The sequence below is a fragment of the Wyeomyia smithii genome, chromosome 2 (assembly GCF_029784165.1).
Source record: "Wyeomyia smithii strain HCP4-BCI-WySm-NY-G18 chromosome 2, ASM2978416v1, whole genome shotgun sequence".
NCBI classification, from domain to species: domain Eukaryota; kingdom Metazoa; phylum Arthropoda; class Insecta; order Diptera; family Culicidae; genus Wyeomyia; species Wyeomyia smithii.
The window spans coordinates 179,688,090-179,704,022 of record NC_073695.1 but is presented as its reverse complement, the minus strand read 5'-3'; the positions used below and the strand labels follow the sequence as shown (position 1 = coordinate 179,704,022).

At 38.5% G+C, this 15,933-nt stretch overlaps 1 long non-coding RNA gene across 1 annotated transcript; it reads right to left on the bottom strand.

Annotated features, from left to right (window-relative positions):
- Positions 1 to 10,703: 10,703 nt before the first annotated feature.
- Positions 10,704 to 11,796, bottom strand: LOC129725686 (uncharacterized). The gene is made up of 3 exons (XR_008728146.1): positions 11,672 to 11,796; positions 11,536 to 11,604; positions 10,704 to 11,476 (listed from the first exon to the last, which is right to left on the bottom strand). It is a non-coding gene; the product is annotated as an uncharacterized LOC129725686 (long non-coding RNA).
- Between the last annotated feature and the right edge of the window lie 4,137 nt (positions 11,797 to 15,933).

Sequence of the window (15,933 nt, the reverse complement as noted above, 5' to 3'; positions counted from 1 at the left end):
TAAGAGCAATGCCATCTCCTCGGGGTGATAGGTTGGAAGCCCTTATAGAATATGGAATGGCTGTACAGGAACTGTGCGATCACATAGAAGCGGCTAACGAGCGAGCTCATTTGTCAAACCCCACTCTCTTGCAAGAGCTCGTCGACAAATTGCCCGCCGACCAGAAACTGATGTGGGCAGGATTCAAACGAGATCGTGTTGGGGTGGATTTGAAAACATTTAGCGAATACATAACCGGGGTGATGCAGGATGCCTCGAGTGTAGTGCTATACGAGTCGGACGCCCGAAAAACCAGCGGGAGAGAAAAAACGAGAGCTTACGTGAACTCGCATCAAGCTAAGGGTATCGACATATCTACACCGCCGGTGATACAATATAGGGGGAGTGGATGCTTACATTGCGACAAGGAAGGACATAAGCTCCGAGAGTGCCAAGCGTTCAGAGCTCTATCCATTGACGACCGCTGGCGACGGATTCGTGCATTAAGCGTGTGTCAAATTTGTTTATACGCTCATGGTAGGAGAGCCTGCCGTAGTAATAACCGATGCAACGTAAAATGGCTGTCAGTTTAAACACCACCCACTTCTGCATGGGAAGTCAACAGCTCCGCCTGCGCAAGTAGCAAATAACCACACTCATCGGCTTTTGGATTCCGATGTTTTGTTCCGAATTCTACCTGTTACGTTGTACGGAAAATCTGGGAAAGTAAACACCTTTGCCTTTCAAGACGAGGGTTCGTCACTGACTTTAGTCGAAGGCGATCTGGTAGCCCAGCTTGGTTTGGTAGGAGAACCACAACCTCTATGCCTCAGATGGACCGGAAACACGTCGAGGGTGGAAAAGGAGTCACATGCTGTAACCATTGCAATTTCGGGGTCGGAACAGCAGCAACATTATAAACTGGTAAACGCGCGTACCGTGCATAATTTGGACCTACCGTCGCAATCTTTCTATTTCGAGGAGGCAGCTAACAAGTTCGCTTACTTAAGACAGCTGCCAATAAAAAGCTACCGTAATGCCAGACCGGCTATATTAATCGGGATAGACAACTTGAAACTTGCTGTGCCGTTGAAGACGAGAGAAGGAGATGGATCCGGTCCGATTGCCGTTAAAACGCGACTGGGATGGTGCGTCTATGGGCGGCGGACGTCCGAAACAAACCAAGAATTCAGCTTCCGCATTTGTGGCTGTGCGAGAGATGATTCGTTACATGAGACGGTAAAACAGTTTTTTGCGGTAGGGGAGAATGGAGTTGGACAGTATGATTCCTAACTTAGTGCGGAGGAGGAGCGAGCACAAGAACTGTTGGAGAAAACAACGAAGCGCGTTGGCAGACATTTCGAGAAGGGTCTGCTATGGAAAGAGGACGATATCGAACTACCCGACAGCTATGGCATGGCCTTACGAAGACATCAATGCCTCCAACGGAGAATGGAACGCGATCCGGTCCTACGGGAGAATATAAGCCGTCAAATTAAAGAGTATGTCCAAAAAGGTTTCGCACAGCGAGCGACTACAGCCGATTTGGAAAGTGCGGATGTGTCATGTCTCTATTCGATCCGTTGGGACTCCTTGCCCCATTCATAATTCACGGTAAAGTGCTAATTCAGGAGTTGTGGCGTGCAGGGACAGAGTGGGATGAAGCAATAGGCGATAAGGCGTTCGAGCACTGGAACCGATGGACAAAGATGATCGAGTTCATATCAACCGTAAAAATACCGAGATGCTACTTTCCCCGAGCCACTGAAGCGACCTATAAGAACGCCCAACTTCACGTGTTCGTCGATGCCAGCGAAATCGCTTACTCGTGCGCCGCCTATATTCGAACGACCGCAAACGATGGATCCTCCGATTGTATTTTGGTTTCCGGCAAAACCAAAGTGGCCCCGCTTAAACCGATGTCCATTCCCCGGTTGGAGCTGCAAGGTTGCGTTATCGGAACGCGTTTACTAAAATTCGTACAGGACAATCATCCCGTTGTGTTCTCCAAAAGGTTTCTTTGGACAGATTCCACAACACCGAGAACATGGATCCAATCTGACCCGCGTCGATACAAGCCATTTGTGGCCCATCGGGTGGGAGAGATTTCTGAAAGTACGGATACTGGCGAATGGAGATGGGTGCCATCCAAGCTAAACCCAGCAGATGAGGCAACCAAGTGGGGGCGGGGACCTTATTTCAACCAGGAAAGCCAATGGTTTAATGGGCCAGCATTCCTCCGACTGCCAGAAGGCGAATGGCCAATAACTACCGAGCCAACAGAACCGACAACCGAAGAAGTTATAGCTTCAGTGTTACTACACTTCGTTTTCGTTCCAGTTCTGGATTACAATCGATTTTCTTCATGGAGGAAAATGGTACGCACTGCAGCGTACGCTTTACGTTTCCTGTTCAATTATTTTGAGCAAACGCAAAAGATTAATGGACCCCTTACCCAGGGCGAGCTTTTCAGCGCGGAACGCGCAATTGTGAGACTTGTGCAACGTGAAAGTTAGCCGGATGAGATGACCATTCTCGAACAGAACAGAACTAAACCGAACCACAATCATGCTTTTCTCGAGCGAAAAAGTGCGTTGTTCAAGCTGATGCCAGAATTAGACGAAGCCGGTTTGCTGAGACAACGGAGCCGTATAATTGCTGCGAATGCTGCGATCTATGATGCCCGGTTTCCACTGATCTTACCATCGAAACACCGAGCAGTACAGCTTCTTGTAGCTGATTATCATCGACGTTTTAGACATGCGAATAACGAAACTATCGTCAATGAGCTTCGACAACATTACGCTATTCCGAATTTGCGTAGATTGGTGAAGTCGGTCGCAGATAAGTGCCAGTTGTGTAAGATTCGTAAAGCCTGTCCCGGTAATTCACCTATGGCTGCGCTTCCTCCAGCCCATTCACCTATGTGGGTCTGGACTACTTCGGTCCATTCTTAACGAAAGTGGGAAGATCAAATGTGAAGAGAAGACATGTCTCACTGTAAGAGCTGTGCACCTTGAGATTGCCTTCAGCTTGACGACTGCTTCCTGCATATCATGTGTGCGACGATGCATCGGACGACGAGGGTCGCCGATCGAAATCTTCAGCGATAATGGCACCAACTTTCAGGGAGCGGAACGCATTCTGCGTGATCAGATCGACCAAGAACTATCGGTAACATTCACTAGTACCACGACGTTTCATACCTCCGGGGGCGCCACATACGGGGGGCGCTTGGGAAAGGTTGGTACGGTCTGTTAAATCGACTATGAAAGATGCGAACACAGAGGGGAAACAACTGATGAAGAATTGTTAACACTGGTTGTAGAGGCGGAGAGCATTGTCAACTCGAGGCCTCTGACATATTTACCTTTGGACTCCGAGGAGTCTGAAGCTTTAACCCCTAATCACTTCCTTTTGGGGACCTCTAGCGGAGCGAAACTGACTGGCGTGGACACAGGCGCACCCCAGACGAACCTGCAAGACACCTGGAAAGGAATCCAGCGACAATTGGATATGTTCTGGAAACGTTTTCTAATGGAGTATCTGCCAGTGATAAGAGGGCAACCGAAATGGTTTACCGAAACCAAACCTTTGCAGGTCGGTGACCTAGTGCTGGTTGCAGATAGTGGCAGGCGTAACGAATGGACCCGAGGCAAGGTGGTCCAGATCTTTCCGGGTGCAGACGGTAGAATGCGACAAGCTTCCGTACAGACAAGGAACCTTCAGGCGACCTACATCGAGGTTGGCCGTACTCGACGTAGATAATCCAGGTGCTGTCCCAACAGATGGTGGTACCGTCGCACAGTGGCCGGAAGCCGGACAAAACTCAAGTTCTAATTATTGATATTTTATATTTTTTTTAAAGTTCTAATGTATTGAAAAACGTGTTTTCCAAATATCAAGACAATTGGATTAAATTTGAATTTTTGAGAGCACTTTAAACGTTGTTAAGTCATGTTTACTTTGACTAGTAAATACTCACCTAATTCTTATTCGAATTCAATGCGATAGGTTTGATTTTGAAGATAAATAATCAGAATTGTATTTCGTGTTGAACGTTTTTATATAATTCATCATAACTTTTGTAAAATGTTTGAAATACCTATTGAGTGGTCTGATAAAAACTTTTTTTTTTCGCAAACGTGTGCTGTACGATCTGACCCATCGGTTGCCACAGGTCGCATAGTATGCATTTCATAGGAAATTTTCTCTACTTTTCGAATATTAAGGTCACATTTTGCCCCTTTCTGCCCAGCTGAAAAAAATTTTAATTGAAAATAAAATAGTTTGAATGAAGGCGCATGATGATTTGTGAAAGTTACGTTGTTTTACAGAAGTAGTTAGTAGTTTCATTGAGTTGTTCTAGAAGAACTTCATTGGCTTACGTTCAGGTGTGAAAACAAGGTAAAATAACACATATAATTATATTAAATTTACATGAATATTAATTTTTCAAACCAATGCATTAGGTTTTAACATTTTACTCGTCATCGTCAGTATCATCATGACTGAAAATTAATGAAACTTCCACCGCTTATGTGAAAGTGCTTTTCGATTTGTTATTGTGTCTAAAACTCGGAACTACCGGATCTGACGCAATTAGCAGCTCACGAAACATGTCACCGATAGTTCTCTCACGTGATCCTAGGCATTTATTTTCTCGTGTTTTCCGGATTGCTTTATTAGGATCCTTCCGAAAGTTTGTCAATGAGACTCGAAGATTAAACGATTATTTCACATCCTTGAATTAGTAATTTGTGTACTGTTGTTGAACATCCATACAATTTTACGTAATAATGAACGGTAGCGTTGGACTTAAATTTTGATGCATCAATTCTTTCACCACTCGAAATCGTTGCTAGCAGCGTCTGAAATCGCTGGATTAAATTTAAATCGACTTCTGTTATCTCCAAAGAATATTCTGCATTGGAAAAAACGTCTTGCTGTAACACCGTTATTGCTACTGCCGAAGCCAGCGTGCGGTTTGTCGACATGTAGACCAAGTTTGACAAAAAATCTTTTTGAATTCGCTGTTTGATGCTATTGAGCTGATCGATGTTACCTGTTTTGAAGTAGAATACTTCTCTCAGGAAGTTCGGCTACATAGGGATGTGAAATGAAAATCTAAAACCGAAAAAAGTGAAAAATATGTCCAATTTCAAATGCTAATGAATCGGTTAGTATTCGATGAATTTCCTTCGTTCTTGCAGCAATAGATTGGAAAATCTTCTAAGATTCTTCCCAAAATAAGATAATTGTAATTTTATTATTCACACTATTGTGCTATTGAAAATAGTCAAGCCTTGTCAAAACGAAAAATTCGACCTCTGATTGGTCGTTATATGCTTGCTTCCCAAGCACGGTCGACAGAATCATATACCTTGCAATTGAAAACATGCCATTTGGCCTATATAAGAGCCTGTTTCAGCCGGAGCCGCTCATAATAGTTCTAGACAGCGACAACAGCAGTCGTACTTCCTTAGCAGCAGCACTAGCCCTGTGGTTGGTCACCACGTCTCAGGAGCAGCGCGGTTTTTCTCAGCGTGTGTCGCCAGACAGCCATTATTCCCCCCGTGTTGGGGCAGCATGATAATTGCCATCAGGAAATCCAATTTCGGAAATCAAAATGCCTTTTTTAAGGCAAATAAACAAGTCATTGAAAGTTAATAATTTTTGTCAACGCAAGCAAGCATTCTGTGTTGCATCCTAGCAATTCAAATTTGTCGCACCCGTCTAATTTACTGAATGTGAAATAGCTTCCACAGTGCATGTTGTCCGTGTATCTTAATTCCACCAATGTTAGGGCAGCTCAAAGGTTGTAATTAGCAACAGATTTTGAACCGCAAAATGCTTTTTTGAAGGCAAATAAAAAAATAATTGAAGGTTAATAATTTTCTGGCATCAACACAAGCAGACATTCTGTGCGGGATGCAATCAAATTCTAATGTAGTTGTCTAATTTTCACTTTATTTAGTAAACCCCCCACTGTAGGGGCAGCGCAAAGGCGCAATCAGCATAACCGACATTGAATAATTAACTGCCCTGTTAGTACGCATTCACAAAAGCAGTTAGTTCGACTATGCAGAGCTAATATGAAGTCGATTCAATCAATCAGTATAAACAGAATTTCGTCGTCTCCCAGCTGCCAAGTTGCAACATGATGCAACAAGCAACAGCGAGCAAACGAAATCGCTTGATGTTACAAACCGCAATAAGATACGGGTTAAAATCGTTGCGTGTGTGACTGACACGCAAGCAGCCGGGTTATCTTTCTTGTAAAAGTATTCTACTTCAACCTTGCGGTCGTGGCTTTGCATACAACCTTCTTGTGATTTTTTAAATATTGAGAATAGGTAATATTTCCATTTAATTCTACTCCGAAAATTTATTATGAAATTTAAGTTCAATATTCAATATTAAAAATTAAATTCAATATGAAATCTGCTCTCTGAAAAAACTGCACATATCGACAAATCAAAAAAAGTCTGCACATGGATTCTAAAAATCTTCATTTTCAGATAAATTTGCATATCTGGTATCCCTGATTACTATAATACGATGGTGACACGTCACAAATTATTCACTAACGTATATAGACACTGTATTTTTACTAGTATGAAAACACATAAACAACCCCCTTTTGACCATTTTAATAGATTTAAAAAACTTGAGTCTAAGTAAAAATTTGTCGTTTAAAAGGTAGAAAAGTGATCCAAATGGCCGAATGTCATATACTACTCAACTCAGTTTGACGAATCGAGTATTTTCTGTATATAAGCATGTATAGGTGTATATGGTTGTGTGTGGGTGTGTACGTGCGTATGTGCACCTTTTTTTGCACTCACTTTTCTCAGAAATGGTCTGACCGAATCGATTTCAATGAAATTAATTGCAAATGAAAGGTCTAGTTGCCCTGTAAGACCCTATTGAATTTTATTGTAATCTGATTTCTGGTTTAGAGGTATGTAAAATGTAAAAATCACGAAACATCAATATCTCAGAAACTACACAACTGGTTTGAACAAAATAGGTTTCAAATGAACGGGCTACCTTAAAAACCCTTAACTTTTGAATTTTATGAAGACTGAACATGTGGTTCAGAAGTTATGGAAAGAAACGTGTTCTGGAGACTATTTAATCCCACTAATGTTTCTCAGAGATGGCTGGACCGATTTTCATAAAATCAGTGTCATATGGAAGGTCTTGACGCCCCATAAGAGCCTAATGATTTTTTTTTACAAATGGATTATTACTTTGCCTGTTATGTTTAAAAATGTGAAATCCAGCTATGAAAAAAAACATATTCCGAAGAAATCTTGGACTCACTCACTTTTCTCAGAGATTTCCACAGAATTAGTATCAAATGAAACGTCTAGCTGCCTCATAACACCCTATTGAATTTTGCTGTAATCAGACTGTAACTTCGTCTGTAATGTATCGAAATGTGAAAATCACGAAACTTCATTATCTTAGAAACTACACAACCGATTTGAACAATATTGATATCAGATGAACGGGCTAGTTAAGGGTTAACTGATGAATTATGATTGAACACGTGGTTTCAAAGTTTGGCTGCCCTATACGTTACCTTTTCATTTGATTGTAATCAAACTTAAGCAACCGTTATGTTTTAATTTGTAAAACAACGAAAGTCTATTATCTCAAGTATTACACGACTTATTTGAACATAACTAGTGTCATACAAACGAGTCATCTCTCAAACTTATGATTTTTTTTTATGTATGGACTTCCTCACTGCGACCAGAATCGTAGATCTATTGTGAGATATGACCGGGTGTCTGCTGTATCCCGCACTTCTGTTAATAGCAATGCCGCTATTGAGAAGTGGCATGCTTATTATTATTGTTCATCAGTGCATGTGTGTAATGTGATACTCTTCCTGACACGCTTACTGTTCTACTATACCGATACTCGTTCCTCTTGCCTAACATCACCAATTATAATTTCGTGGAGAAATTTCGTCGTGCGTCCTTCTGGCCAGTTTTATTGATAAGAGGGACTTATTTTTTGTTAAGAGGAAGTCACATGAAGGTATTGTAGATTTCAGCGTAAAGGAAGGGTAACTGGTGGGGAACCTGAGAATAAACCCATGCTTAAGTCCTTTTTGGCATCGGATAGCCTGGTTCTACTAAGATTCGAACCCACGACCATCCGCTTGACAAACCGGACTCTGTAATCTTGCGGCTACGCAGCTCCCCTAAACTTACAAATAACAAACTTCATAACAATTTGATATGCTGTTCAAAAGTTTTGGAAAGAAAAGAAATTCAAAGACTATTCAACACTTTACCTGCTTTGATCAATATATATGGCCTCAACATGATTTAAATGTGGTATCGTACTATCTGAACTTTCCCGGTATTGCTCGTGATTAAATTGTTCGAAATTAAGAGTCATTTCTTTTATTTCACTATTTCTTAAGCACTAACATTACGTCAAATTCCATATTTTATACATTAATTACAACATCAATATTTTAAACCCAAAAAGTGAATAAACCTTTATTGGATTTAAGCATTCATGTAAATCTATTTTTACAAATAATAAGTTTGAATGAGAAAGGCTGAGTCTGACCGCTAGGTGGATTAATTTAGGTTTTTTTCTTTCAATCACATTCATTTTTAGTTATTTTGTAAGTTTAGTTTGACTATAACATATGTAACATTAAACAATTGAGAAAATGAACTATTATTCAAGTTATGAAATTAAAAAAAAAAATTAAATCGTTAGAAAACAATTGTTCGAAAATAATCAAATAATGGAGAAAAAGTCTTTAGATATTGGAGAAAACAGCTGTGCAGTGGATCCGTATAAAAAGCGAGATGGAGTTTCGTTTTCGAGTAAGTAATCAATCCACGATCTACTGAACGAAGGATTTATCGCAGTTAGATAATTAGTTAAGTTTTAAACCAGCGCTGGCCATCTGCAACGAATTGTCGATAGTGTCTTAGTTAAATATTGAACTTCAACTCGATATTTCAAACAAAAAAATATTTTCATTTTAGATTAAATACCAACTTTTAATAGTTCAAAATGCGTTTGAAAGTGGCTAGCCACTACGGGCAAACTAGTTAGTAAATAATAAGCAAACAATGAGTTTGTGTAGCCAATCACAAATTAATACTTCTCAACACTGTTAGAAATTTGTGATTCTAATTGTTATAACTTGTTTGCTTTTGTAATTAGGACTACTTGTCAAAAAAGGAAATACTAATACAACTAACTTTATTGCTAACTTATTGGCTATAAGATCGTAGTAATTGATTGCAACGATATTTGTCGAAAATTGATAATAAGTTAATTTGACATGATTTCTAATCAGTAAGTCTATGTAATTCGTACCAATCCAAGGAGGACGCTTCGAAATCATTTTTAAAGTTTTATTCTGAATTGAAGCATTGTTTGAAGCATTGCATTTGAAGCATTGTTTTCCTTGTTAAACAACACCTTGACTAGATCTGTACAGCATAAAGCATTGCTGGTCTAAACCTTTGTTTGTAAATCAAAAGTTCATTCTTTGAACAAAATTTCTATCAATGAGAGGATATAAACATCTCGTATATTTGATGCAATTTGCTTGTATACTCTAAATGTGTTCTTTGAAAATAAGTAAACTAATCCCGAGTACTTAACCTTGTCATCTTTATAACGTGATCATTGTTTGGTTTGAAAAAAAAAAGGTCGAGGCTTGTGAGGGAAAATTATCAATTGAATTTTAGTAGCATTAGGGGAAATTTTCCATTTTTGCAAATAGGAATAGAAAATATCTAAACTTTCCTGCAATCGTGTGCGAATGACACGAAGGCAGAACAATGACATTGTGCAGCCTAGAGGTAAATGAAGAATATCTGAAAAAAATATGTTTTTAGAACCGAACCCAAGACTGAACCTTGAGGCACACTCCTGCTCTGGCAGGAAATCTATCAAATTTTGAATTCTGCAGAGTTCGATCAGTTAGATAATGTTTTGAAATTTTGACTCGAATAATTGGAAAATTAAAAGTTAGGAATTACGCAAACAAACCTAGTTGCTCCTTCGTGATCGAACTGAACTAGTGAAGTTGCACAAGGAATCACGTATATGGCTACTTGGAATTAGTTTGCCATCTGCAGTGTTCAACAATTCAGTAGCTATTGCTTTATAAGGATCGATAACGGCGGGGTGTAAGAGCCGTTGTTTTCGGAAACCGAGTTCACCTCCGCATCTCCACGACTGCGACGGAAAGAAAAGGCTGTATCGCCGTATAGTGACGAAATCGAACAATGTGTCGCGCGAAGTTAGCTCATTACGCAGGCGAACTAGGTTTCTTTAATGTCAAACACCACCATCCACCACCCAAAGAATCCAAATGTTTAAACATTTGTTTATGTCCAATCCCGAATACTCTCGAGAAAGCAAATACACTTCGAAAGACGTGATTCTTTGATAGGTATACATTGCGTAGTCACGCTTATATAAAAGACTAGCTGACCCGGCAAACTTCGTCCCTCCTATTTTAGTGTTTAATTTAATAATTTTAAACATTTCAAATTTATCGATTCCTTGCGATTGGATTATATCGTTAAAAAATGATTGGTTTTATCAGAATGGCAACATCCTCAACTTTTGGCTTTTGTACATGACCTCGATTCCGGATATATATTGGGTGCATTTCAGTTATTTTCGTTGTTTACCAGAAACTGAAAGTGGTCATCTTCTAATTCAAAATGGTGCCCAGGGTCAATGCTTGGCTTCTTTATATCATTTCGATTACGGACATATCCGTATGTAGTAGTATTCGGTTATTTTCGGCTGATTCCCAGAAGTTGCCATTTTTCAATTCAAACTGTTGTCTAAGGTCAATTTATGGCTCCTTGCATCATTATGGCTCCGGTGATACTCATATTGGGTGACCAAAGTCACTTTGGGCTATTTTTCAAGAACCGTAGGTCGCCATCTTGGATTTAAAAATGGCATTTGGAGACAATTTCTGGCCCCTGAGCGTCATTCTGGTTTAAGAAACACCCATATTGGGTGTTATTTGGTCATTTTCGGCTGTTTTCCAGAAACCGAATGTCACCATCTTCGAATTCAAAATGGTGTCTGTGGTCGATTCTAGCTCCTGTGTATCATTCTGGTTCCGAAGATACTCATATTGTATGGAAATCGACCATTTTTGGCTGTTTTTTGGAAACCGGAAGTTGCCTTCTTACAATTCATCATGGTGTCTGAGGTCAATTTTCAGCTTCATTCTTGTTTCAGAGATACTCATATTGGGTGGTATTTGGTCACTTAAGGCTGTTTTCCTGACACCGGAAGTCGCCATCTTGGATTTCAAAATGGCATTTGGGAACAATTTCGGGCCTCCGTGCGTCAATCTGATTAAAGAAACGCTCATATTAAGTGGTATTTGATCATTTTCGGCTTGTTGCGACAGCAAACAAAGGCAACGCACTGATTTTCGTAGCAGGATTTATATTCGACCGCTTTAAAACTGCAACATAATTTTAATTTAATTTAGGCAAAAATTTTAGTATTAAGACTACATCTTACGTATCATTGGCCTTTTCACTCGCTAGGCTTTGCAGTTCACTGTCCAACTCGATAGGTTAGGTATGGAATCTAAGTGGTTTTTTAGCAATAGTATCAATTAAGTTTAGGTTCAGGAAATTAGATATAAAGCATCTACCTTTAGCAATCCTTTAGAATATTTTAGAATTACGAAATAGCATAAGATTTAACTTAGCTTAATAATTATATTATATTATATTTCACCGTAAGTATCTAACACGCGCTACTGGTTTGGGTTTCTACTATTGTGTCTTCCACTGACAGCTTATCATTCGCGTGACAAGGCTTATCAGTCAAGTGGATGAACCGGTTATGATAGGGTGACCGACTCGACGCACAGTGGCGGGTCTCCGAACAAAAGTCGGACAAAACCCAAACTGTTCATTTAAAAAGTAGAAAATCCATATCAGGTTGATTTTTTTCTGGAAAATTCAATTTTGGTGTCAAAAATTCAAAAAGTTGGAAAAATATCTCCCTAAAGGGCAATTAAAACTTTTTATATGGCTAAAATTACGTCGCAGTGTTTTTATGTATATCATTATTTATTCATATTCCCATATTTTGTTATGTTTGAGGATCCAGTAGTCATCAGCGAAACTGAGGATAGTATATATAATATAAAATATATAATAATAATGATTACGGTGTACGGTGTCAGTATAGTCAGTTTCTGGCGAAGCGAATATGGGAAACCAGTATAAACTGTCAAAATGTGAACCAGCCGATTGTGTGCCAAATTTCGCCGTTGGAAAACTGCTCGGCATAATCAATAACCATAAACGAATGATAATCCATATGGTTTAACGATAACCCATACAGTCGTGACTATATCCCGAACTAGTTGTTAAGCACGTTTTGTGGTTATTGATTATGCGGGGCGATCGTGTAGTATTTAAATAGATATCGATTTTGGCTCAATTAATACATCGCATTAATTTAGGAAACAAAATGTTAAATACGTTAAACTAGAATACGTGAGTAGAAAACAAAGAATTGTTCATTCATATAAGATCAATGTTGTGTGTAATTAGCAGTCTTAAAAAAAATCCACCGCCATTAATTAACTGTTCTGCCTTTTTTCACGCTATACTATTTTAAGAGAAATGTGCATTCGAAACGAACTATACAGTATATTATTTGTTGAAATATGCAAAATGGTCCCATTTTAATAGATTTAAAAAACTTGAGTCTAAGTAAAAATTTGTCGTTTAACATGGTCATAAACGACAAATTTTTACTTAGACTCAAGTTTTTTAAATCTATTAAAATGGGACCATTTTGCATATTTCAACATATAATATACTGTATAGTTCGTTTCGAATGCACATTTCTCTTAAAATAGTATAGCGTGAAAAAAGGCAGAACAGTTAATTAATGGCGGTGGATTTTTTTTAAGACTGCTAATTACACACAACATTGATCTCATATGAATGAACAATTCTTTGTTTTCTACTCACGTATTCTAGTTTAACGTATTTAACATTTTGTTTCCTAAATTAATGCGATGTATTAATTGAGCCAAAATCGATATCTATTTAAATACTACATGATCGCCCCGCATAATCAATAACCACAAAACGTGCTTAACAACTAGTTCGGGATATAGTCACGACTGTAGGGGTTATCGTTAAACCATATGGATTATCATTCGTTTATGGTTATTGATTATGCCGAGCAGTTTTCCAACGGCGAAATTTGGCACACAATCGGCTGGTTCACATTTTGACAGTTTATACTGGTTTCCCATATTCGCTTCGCCAGAAACTGACTATACTGACACCGTACACCGTAATCATTATTATTATATATTTTATATTATATATACTATCCTCAGTTTCGCTGATGACTACTGGATCCTCAAACATAACAAAAGATGGGAATATGAATAAATAATGATATACATAAAAACACTGCGACGTGATTTTAGCCATATAAAAAGTTTTAATTGCCCTTTAGGGAGATATTTTTCCAACTTTTTGAATTTTTGACACCAAAATTGAATTTTCCAGAAAAAAATCAACCTGATATGGATTTTCTGCTTTTTAAATGAACATTTTGGGTTTTGTCCGACTTTTGTTCGGAGACCCGCCACTGTGCGTCGAGTCGGTCACCCTATCATAACCGGTTCACCCGCTTGACTGATAAGCCTTGTCACGCGAATGATAAGCTGTCAGTGGAAGACACAATAGTAGAAACCCAAACCTGTAGCGCGTGTTAGATACTTACGGTGAAATATAATATAACATGGTCATAAACATAAGTAAAAAACGGTCATAAACGACAAATTTTTACTTAGACTCAAGTTTTTTAAATCTATTAAAATGGGACCATTTTGCATATTTCAACAAATAATATACTGTATAGTTCGTTTCGAATGCACATTTCTCTTAAAATAGTATAGCGTGAAAAAAGGCAGAACAGTTAATTAATGGCGGTGGATTTTTTTTAAGACTGCTAATTACACACAACATTGATCTTATATTAATGAACAATTCCTTGTTTTCTACTCACGTATTCTAGTTTAACGTATTTAACATTTTGTTTCCTAAATTAATGCGATGTATTAATTGAGCCAAAATCGATATCTATTTAAATACTACATGATCGCCCCGCATAATCAATAACCACAAAACGTGCTTAACAACTAGTTCGGGATATAGTCACGACTGTATGGCTTATCGTTAAACCATATGGATTATCATTCGTTTATGGTTATTGATTATGCCGAGCAGTTTTCCAACGGCGAAATTTGGCACACAATCGGCTGGTTCACATTTTGACAGTTTATACTGGTTTCCCATATTCGCTTCGCCAGAAACTGACTATACTGACACCGTACACCGTAATCATTATTATTATATATTTTATATTATATATACTATCCTCAGTTTCGCTGATGACTACTGGATCCTCAAACATAACAAAATATGGGAATATGAATAAATAATGATATACATAAAAACACTGCGACGTAATTTTAGCCATATAAAAAGTTTTAATTGCCCTTTAGGGAGATATTTTTCCAACTTTTTGAATTTTTGACACCAAAATTGAATTTTCCAGAAAAAAATCAACCTGATATGGATTTTCTACTTTTTAAATGAACAGTTTGGGTTTTGTCCGACTTTTGTTCGGAGACCCGCCACTGTGCGTCGAGTCGGTCACCCTATCATAACCGGTTCATCCACTTGACTGATAAGCCTTGTCACGCGAATGATAAGCTGTCAGTGGAAGACACAATAGTAGAAACCCAAACCAGTAGCGCGTGTTAGATACTTACGGTGAAATATAATATAATTATTAAGCTAAGTTGAATCTTATGCTATTTCGTAATTCTAAAATATTCTAAAGGATTGCTAAAGGTAGATGCTTTATATCTAATTTCCTGAACCTAAACTTAATTGATACTATTGCTAAAAAACCACTTAGATTCCATACCTAACCTATCGAGTTGGACAGTGAACTGCAAAGCCTAGCGAGTGAAAAGGCCACTGATACGTAAGATGTAGTCTTAATACTAAAATTTTTGCCTAAATTAAAATTAAAATTATGTTGCAGGTTTTAAAGCGGTCGAATAAAAAACCTGCTACGAAAATCAGTGCGTTGCCTTTGTTTGCTGTCGCAACAAGCCGAAAATGATCAAATACCACTTAATATGAGTGTTTCTTTAATCAGATTGACGCACGGAGGCCCGAAATTGTTCCCAAATGCCATTTTGAAATCCAAGATGGCGACTTCCGGTGTCAGGAAAACAGCCTTAAGTGACCAAATACCACCCAATATGAGTATCTCTGAAACAAGAATGAAGCTGTAAATTGACCTCAGACACCATTATGAATTGTGAGAAGGCAACTTCCGGTTTCCAAAAAACAGCCAAAAATGGTCGATTTCCATACAATATGAATATCTTCGGAACCAGAATGATACACAGGAGCTAGAATCGACCACAGACACCATTTTGAATTCGAAGATGGTGACATTCGGTTTCTGGAAAACAGCCGAAAATGACCAAATAACACCCAATATGGGTGTTTCTTAAACCAGAATGACGCTCAGGGGCCAGAAATTGTCTCCAAATGCCATTTTTAAATCCAAGATGGCGACCTACGGTTCTTGAAAAATAGCCCAAAGTGACTTTGGTCACCCAATATGAGTATCACCGGAGCCATAATGATGCAAGGAGCCATAAATTGACCTTAGACAACATAAATAAAATAAATAAATAAATAAATGGATATGTCCGTAATCGAAATGATATAAAGAAGCCAAGCATTGACCCTGGGCACCATTTTGAATTAGAAGATGACCACTTTCAGTTTCTGGTAAACAACGAAAATAACTGAAATGCACCCAATATATATCCGGAATCGAGGTCATGTA